Raw genomic sequence first — 9032 nt, forward strand, 5'->3', positions numbered from 1 at the left:
ACACAATTTCGGAGACTATGTTATCTTTTTTTTTATATTTTTTGTAGATATGCCTACGACAACGAATTTTACTGAGGCTAAAATAACTGAATATAATTTTTCAGTTAGGGAAACAGCGGTAGGGGAAACAGCGACTGCACCAAGTAGTCCACAACAAAAGAACTGGACAATACTAGGAGGTACTATATACAGATCAAAACGAAATGTAATTTTTTAGGACGGATTCATCAATAACTGCTCTGCTCCCATACGAAAGCATAAACATTTGTTAGATTGATTTTGCTCCTCTGTTTTGCACTATTAGTATTTAGTATTGTTCAAGCAAGTGCTTATGTATATCGATACAGTTTAAAAGGCTTTTATTGACGATTTACGCATAGTGAGTGAAGTATTCACTTTATTTTTAACTTTGATGGATATTTGTCTCATTGGCAGTCTTACCACATTTCCTTATTTTATTAATATCTAAGTGAGTACAAAACATTTTGAACATGTTTAAATGTTTGAATAATTCTGTTATTGTGCTGAAAATAATTCTGTAACTTCTTTCGATAAAAATCGCAGATTAATAAGACGGCTATGTAAAACAATAAAAATCTTTTGAACTGACTTGAAACAAGTTCTATAATAATCAGATTTTAATAGAAATAAAGCTTATGATATTATTGCTTATAAATTCAAAACCACAAATTCTGATGTTTTCAAGTAGGCAGTTGAACCAGGGTACCAGGGGTACAAAATAATGTCCAATTGTTTTAGTATGAGTATTTAAAATCACACCAGAAACGTTAAATTGTCAGTGGGGATGTTTAAATAGGTAACCACGTCCAGCCGGAATAGAATATTTTAAAATTACGATGCCTTGTTTAGCAAAATCCCCACGCCCTATTGACGTTTAAGAACTTTTACAATATTTAGACTGTTGTTGGTTGGTTGGTCCTCCCTACCGTTAGCAACACAACAAACCATAGTATGACTTATACAAAGAGTGTTTATATATCTATCACTATCTAGAAAACAACACTGTATGTAAAAAAAAGTTAAGCATAATATTTGTTTAATGCTACAAGTTTCATGTTTGCAGATTTTAGAAAACGATTTAAATCATTGTATTGGTCACATAAACAAATTTATTTGGTAATCGAATTCGTCTAAGCTACTTTAAAAAAAAACATGTTAGTTATCATGCATTGTACTATTAAATTATGCATGACACGAGTTTCTTCATTTGTCAGTTTCATATTGTGTAAAGTATTGGTAAAACAAACAAGTGATTGATATTAAACCATCTCATTGAAACAGAGGCGTTAGATTACAACATACAAATATGCAGATGTGGTATGATCACCAATGAAACAACTCTCCACAGAAGTTTGTTCTGTGTTCGAACTTATTTAAATGATATGGTCGTATAGGTCATAAAGAAAAAACTGAAATAAGCACACTAACACCATCAATGGCTTTCTAAAATATATTTGCTAAAGCTGTGTACCTGTAAGAATGCTCAAAACTATATTTAATTATTAACACAGTTCATTTTTATTCTGTACGATGAACAACTGTTGAACTTCTGTCTAGAGAGGTTTATACAAATCTAAACAAAAACAAGGAAAAAATAAGACGGGTATCCAACAGTATGAAGAAAGTGTAATAGTAAATCAACACCAACAATAGATATGTATTTCGAAATAAATAATTTGTGATTTACACTTTATATTTTTCTTGATTTCTTCAATTTGTTCTAAAATTAATATTGTGGATACTGTTTGCTTGCTTCTGACAGCGGCTGATTGCTTTTGGACAACTAGTTTGGATTATAGTGGTACGATCAGTTACACAGTCAGTGGTATTCCATGTCAGTATTGGAATACTAATTATCCACATGACATTTGGGAACAACCAATAGACCAAACAGCACAGGAAACAAACTATTGCCGAGAATCAACTTATTCCGAAGGCGGTCCTGGTTGTTACACTACTAATGCAAATGTCTTGTGGGAATATTGTTTTATTGTGAAATGTAAGTTGCTATTTCTTTTCTGCCTGAAATACGTATGATCTGTCATTGACGAAAATAGCATGTTAACGGAAACGTTATAGAATCTGATCTTTAAACTCCATGAAGCTTTGTTTTTTTTCTGTTTTCGCGACATTTTACATACATGGATGGATTTTATGGAAGGTCACATAGTGTAAAGGTATTGACATTTCGTTCATTATACGACACATAATCACACAACAAATACTTAATCCACGTATATTTCAACTATGTGATACGAAACTTCATCATAAAGTTTAAGAAAAGGAATTTATTGTTTTACGTTATATATGAAAACATTATATGAGTCATTTTCAAAAAATGTCGAATTTTGAAATTGAAACATTTATTAAAAGTTACTTATTCAAACAACCCTCTATATAAGCAAATCAAAACAAACAGTACTTTAAGAACAACATATTAAAAGATGCAATCTTAATGATGTCCTTCAAGAATACCTTGAAACATTTTTTGATCGGTGGTACAATATTTTGTCTACCCTGTTACCATTTTCAAAAGAAATTTTGGGTTACTAAGAAAAGGTTTAGATAAAATGTTAAGCTTGTTTTACGTAGCCAATTGTATGGTTTTCAAGAGAATAAACTTCTATATATATTCATTCTGTAAAATAATAGATTATTAGCCAATTTTCCAGGTTGTACTGAAAAATGCCTCTAAGATAAGTCTAAGATAGCAATTTATATTGTTCGGCATTTTTTCACCCTTTCAAATAAACCCAATATCAAGTAAATCCCTCATAAGTTAGTTTACTTTTCTCTTTATTTCATTGGTAACAGGAACGTACGTTTCTGATATATCACTATATAAAAGTCTTTCCTGTTACCTTTTTGTCTATCCTGTTACCGATATCAGTGTTGCACCTGCAAATGCTTAATTGGGAAGATTAAGACGTTATAACCTTAAGATGAGTTCAAACAACGAAATATTTCATTCGTTTTGCACCTATATGTTAAGATAAAAAAATTAACGACGTTTTTGTCTACAATTGTCTATCATGTTACTGTAACCATAGCAACAGTAGTAACAGGATAGACAAATTTCTTCGTTTTTGATTGCTGTTGTAAAATAACTATTCCCTTTGGTGAAGTGATTATGGTTTTCTATTTTGAATTTGGTTTCCAACACGTTATTGCACTTTTTACAAGCATACTGTTGGTGTAATTAATCTAAATTGTTGGTAACAGCATAGACATAAAAAAAGTACACTCTATTTTTTTCACTAAATGTCTATAACTTTTTTTTCTGTCGTTCTAGAAACTAGGCGTTTTATGCGTTTTATGCAAAGTAAAGATTACTTTGCATTTTTAAAATCAACACTGACTGATTTAATATTCATAGGGAGAATAATTTAACGGCTGATTTAAGTAGCGGTAACAGGATGGACATGAACCTCCCGTACACTGATTGAATTTAGTTTGTAGATAATGTGTTACATACAATGATAAAGAAGCTACGATTTTTCGTTAAAGTAATATTTAACGTTCTTAAAAAGTACCTTTTGCAGATATCAAGGCGATCAGAAAATCGGAAAAAAATCACTTGAAATGTGTTTTTCTGACACTGTACGCACACAAATACCCCCACAATCGGACTTAAATGCAGTTTTATCTTATCAAAATAGATGTAAGGTGTGTTTATTATTAATGTTCTGAATCACAAATCCGACAAGCTTTCATTGAAACCATTACAACTGAAATTTCCATTAGAAATAAATATTTTAGCATGGGTGTACTGAAAATTCGACATTTTTTGAAAATGACCCATATATTATTTATTGTTCAGAAATGAAACTAACAAATACTTGTTTATGATAAGGTGATGCTTGTGGTGTTGATGAAAGGCTTCCTGTTATACCGTTTGGAACAACGTCCCACTTCCACATTGCTAAATTTATTGGAATGGTGTTCACATGTGATACACTGACACCAGGAACTTCTGTTGATCATTGTCCCGTGGCTCAGTGTGGTTCGGATGATCAGTGGACTGACTATTCTACTTCGTGCACACGTAAGTTTAATATATAATTAATAATACATTTTTAATGATAATAAACTTCTAATAGAATGTAAGATAACAATTGTATGCCATGATGGTGAGCTCTCTATATATAATCCATTCTAATGCAATTAGTTTATAACGATAATTTTCATTGGCCGTTCACCCATATTTTGAGGGGTTAAATTCCACGTTCTACCAGTCCGTTACTGTGCAAGCCTCCATTTTGAATTCCGATTTTTTTTGGGGTATGTAATTTCTCAAAAAATAAACAAGATGGTCACATTTTGAGCCTCCAAATCTTCTTTTTGTCTATATTGAAACCATTCTGAGGCGTACAAAAAGTATGAATACGTCTAGTGTTTATGTTTGACATCCAGAGTATACATATGACGTCACATTGTTTAGATGCTATGGACGATGCAACAGTTTAGCGGACTTTTTCATTTATGCCGTTTTTAAGCCAAAATAATTATCAAATGACATTTATTTGAACATGTGGCAGTAGAATGGAGATAACTGTATTGTATTTTACTTGATTTTACTGTCGCAAATATCCGTTTACCTATCTCCACTGCGCGTCGCTAGGTAAACTCAGTTTACGACAGTAAAATCTACGTTTTACGAAGACCAAGCTTAAAATACAATACAGTTATCTCCTAAATTCAAATATTACATAAACATAATCAGTTGCTTATATCCACGTCATATGGTGGATACTTGTCTCATTAACAATCATACTTTATATCCTTATTTTTATTAAAAGAAACCTTGCATTATTTTGACTAACCTAGGACAGTTGAATGTTTAAAAATGCTAAAGGAATTTGCAATATGGTAATAAAAAAATTGCAAACAATTGTACCTTCACTAAAAACGCTCACATAGCCGAATATTTCAAAGCGAAATCAAAATATATACATGTATGAGAACCCAGAAACATTTGAAAAAGTAAAATCACAAAAATACTGAACTTAGAGGAAAATCAATTGGGAAAGACCATAATCACATGGCTAAATCAAATAACAAAACGCATCAAAAACGAATGGACAAGAACTGTCAAATTCCTAAAGAGCTATATGACCAAATGTGATAAAAAATAATAGCAAAAATCCATCTAAAGTCAAATTTCTCTTTGAAAGTTTAAACCACAATTTCCAAATTATCCATGTAGTAATGCGCATGCTTGAATAGAAGCTGGTGGTTAGAATTTGGGAAAGGACAATTTTCGTTGAACTTTATATTTAAGAAGATATATTATGACAGGAACATTGCAAATACATCCCACTAGTACTTCTAACACTGCCACTGGCGAAATAGATGTATATTTTTTTATGAATTTTATCTGATGTATAAACACTAAAACAATCCGACAGGGGTGAGCCCATCCTTAAACCGCATGTCATAGCGGCCATTTCTTAATATTTTCAGATACTCCGTATGCACCCATCAATAATCATCTCTCTGAAATTAGTTTAAATAGTATTCAAATTTTATCAATTACAGAGGAACTTTCTACGTTATTCAGGAGTTTAAAATTTGCTTTATTGTGTTACCGAATAAAACATTTTTATCTAAGCATGAATGTTGTAGAAATATAACAGATACTTTTAAGTCTTAAAATAAAAGTGAATGATATTGTTTTAAATACAACATAATTACATTGACTTTTAGCAGTCTATAGAGCTTTGTGTATATAACTTGTGCTGTCTACCTTATATATATCCAGCCTGATTATATAACCTGTAGATAGCATTTGCCGTACCTGTACATGTGTATACTACTGCATGCTTGTGTATATTACCTGTATAATGACTTTTGATTTCATAATACCACTCATGACATAATATAAATTATAGAAGTTCTTGCGTGAACCTATTGTACCACCTCGTGGTCAACTATTAAATTTAGTTGTTCTTGCTGACAGTAAGGGATATTGGGTAAGCCAACATTGTACACTCCCCACATAAACACGACCAAGTGGTGGTTTAGGTCTGGATAGAAAACACGACCAAGTGGTGGTTCAGGTCTGGACGTACCTCAACACAAGGACTTGAATGGTTACATAGCAATTTAGACTCCAAGATTGGACAGCTTAACAACAAATCCCTCTAATATGGCCAGGGACGTGTGACCTTACATCCTTTGACGGAAAATACATATCATTGAGGTCTGAGGAACAAGACACCATCAAAACACTTACTGCTAATTATCAACATATCATTGAACTTTATAGAAACTATCCAGGCTGTAAAGTCACCTTCTTACAACTCCCACCAGACTCTATATATGCATGGAATAAATATAAACAATATCCAGAGCTTAAGCATTTTTTAGAATAAAACATTAAACTTCTAAAACAATATTTAGTAAGTAATGAGCATATAGGCAACCTCAACAGGACACTTGGATCAATTACACAAATATGCCTCAGATATCTATCTTAAAGTAAACAAGAAAAACTAGGTTCCAAATGTCGAGCATCTAATCAGTATAACTTTAACTTGTACCGTGACGGAATACATCCAGACACAAATCTAGCAAGAGTGTGGTTGCGTAAGATCACAAAACAAGCATTTTTTTTAATGTTGGTAAATTGATCTATAGATACTAGCGATCAGGGTGGAAATCTCCAGGCATCGCTGGTCTTGTAGTTAATTTCAATACCGGATAATCTTACAATTATACTAGATGGCTTAAAATTAAAAAAAAACGAACTTAAAACATTCAAAAAGAGACAGTAAACTATATGTTGAAAAACCTATATGAGAACAAATATGTGTTATATGTAGAAAAATCTTTCAAAAAAAATTTGAGGTCTGAGATTGAACATTCATTTACGGGCGGTGGTATAACAGTTAAACTGGATGCCGTATTCTTTGAACGGTTCATATATGCAGGTGAAACATACTTTGATAAATGTTATAAAAAAATGCCACAGACAAATGAATAAGAACCGAAATATTTGAAGAGCTATAATATTAAAAAATAATTGCCTAATTCCTGTAAGGTCAACTGTGTCTGAGGAAGACTTAGTTGACCTATAAAACCTATGCATAATAGGGTTGCATTTAAAGGCTTATTCTCATTTCGCCTTAGCTGTCAAAATTTATATAGAAAATTAATCCCAGTTTGCCTTAGTACAAATTTTCAGGTACACAAGAATTAACTAAGGCGAAATGGGAGCTTCTGTAAACATTGTTATTAAGTTATGTTTTGTTTGTATTGCAATTAGTTGATATTTGTTATTTTGATGTCAAATTCTACCATGAAATACTTTTTAAAGGAAAGATATTTTTTTAATTTTTGGTGTCCCACTTTTTATAGTTGCTCTTTTTTTTTCTGAAAGTGTTTTTTTTAGCTCACCTGTCCCGAAGGGACAAGTGAGCTTATGCCATCACTTGGCGTCCGTCGTCGTCCGTCCTTAAATATTAAAGGTTTCTAAATGTTGGTATTTAATTTTTTTTAACTTTTCAAAAAGATTAAAAAAATTCCATATATTAATTATATATCTTTTTGAATGAATTATGAATACTAAAATCCAATCAATATAAATTATTTGTAATGATTAAACATTAAATGAAATAATTATTTACATATATAAAATCTGGTTATGAAAGGGGAGATAACAACACATTTAAGTTAAATTGAACTTTTATTAAGTTAAATATAAATGTGAACCGTGTGGATCTGATTATTTCCAGCTATTAGAAGAGAAAAAAGACAAAATACGAAATATTTTTCATGAAATTCCGTTGATTCATTGTCAGATCATGAAACAGATAGTCGTTTTCCTAAAAATTGGTTAAGCTAGAGAATTGATAAGAAGTACAGTGGATTCGAAAACGATAATCAACTCTCTACTACGTAGTAGATAAGATGAGAATATTTTTAGACCATAGAAAATAAGCATTAAAAACTTTTTGTTGTAATAGTGATTGTTACGTACGTGCAAAGTTGAAACTGGGAGATCTTTGAAATATTATGAATATTTATAGAGATTTTCGGACGAAAGATTAAAAAAAATCAGTTTTGTCTATAATAATTGGTACAGTATGACACATATTTGTTAGAAAATATTGATCTCATGCATGTACCGCAAACATATTTACATGAAAGACATTTTCATAGAAACAAACATTGTGGACATTGTTTAGTTCATACTTGCATGTGGTGTATATTTGCGAGTCCAATAATTATCTGGAAAATTACCAAAATCTAAGAAATCTTCACGAAAATCAGACTTGACGTCATAACTGGGTCAAGATGCGTATTAGTCTCTCCATAGGCCGTAATGGTAACGTTTTCTTCTGTTGCTCAGTCCATACCGTTAACTTGGATATGTATGATGGCTTGTTTCGAATCTGAGACATTTTCACATATGTGGTTAAATTTTCGGGGTACGAAATGAGATTACTTTTTCCGTAAATTAGCAAACCCCGAGTATCCTTTTGTGATGCGACTCTTGGTGGTAAAAAATCCCATTTTTAACAGAATAAGTTCTTTGAAAATTTAATACTTTGAACACATTTAATACTTTGAACACATTTAATAGCTCCATAGTTTTTACACATTTATTCTGTGTTCACCTATTTTCTTAATTAACACAAATGGTTCAGTTTAGTCATTTGTTTATCATAGAAATGTGTCAAATATCACTACACAGAGATTTTTTGTTTACAAGTGACTTTTGAGTTCCTCATTTCAAGGCGCATTAGGGATTTTGCCCCAACTACATCTCCAAAAATCATTTTTTTTAAATTTTTTTTTGTATCAACTCAACTTTAACATACATGTACATGTGATATCAGCCAAATTTGCTGGTCTTGTTGTTTTCTCTTAGTCATATAGAGAGACCACAATCAAATTTGAGATCATTGTATCTATTTGACAATTATTGAGTTCAACAGTAAACAAGTTCAAGAAAGAAAACATCTAGAACAATTATTTACCAGAACTGTATTAAAAATGTCGTACTG

General features: G+C 31.4%; 1 long non-coding RNA gene across 1 annotated transcript; it reads left to right on the forward strand.

The window, feature by feature from the left end:
* Positions 1-101: 101 nt before the first annotated feature.
* Positions 102-4060, forward strand: LOC139517353 (uncharacterized). Its single transcript, XR_011663134.1, has 3 exons — positions 102-179; positions 1784-2020; positions 3875-4060. It is a non-coding gene; the product is annotated as an uncharacterized lncRNA (long non-coding RNA).
* Positions 4061-9032: the final 4972 nt, after the last annotated feature.

Source organism: Mytilus edulis, chromosome 1 (assembly GCF_963676685.1).
Source record: "Mytilus edulis chromosome 1, xbMytEdul2.2, whole genome shotgun sequence".
Taxonomy (NCBI): Eukaryota; Metazoa; Mollusca; class Bivalvia; order Mytilida; family Mytilidae; genus Mytilus; species Mytilus edulis.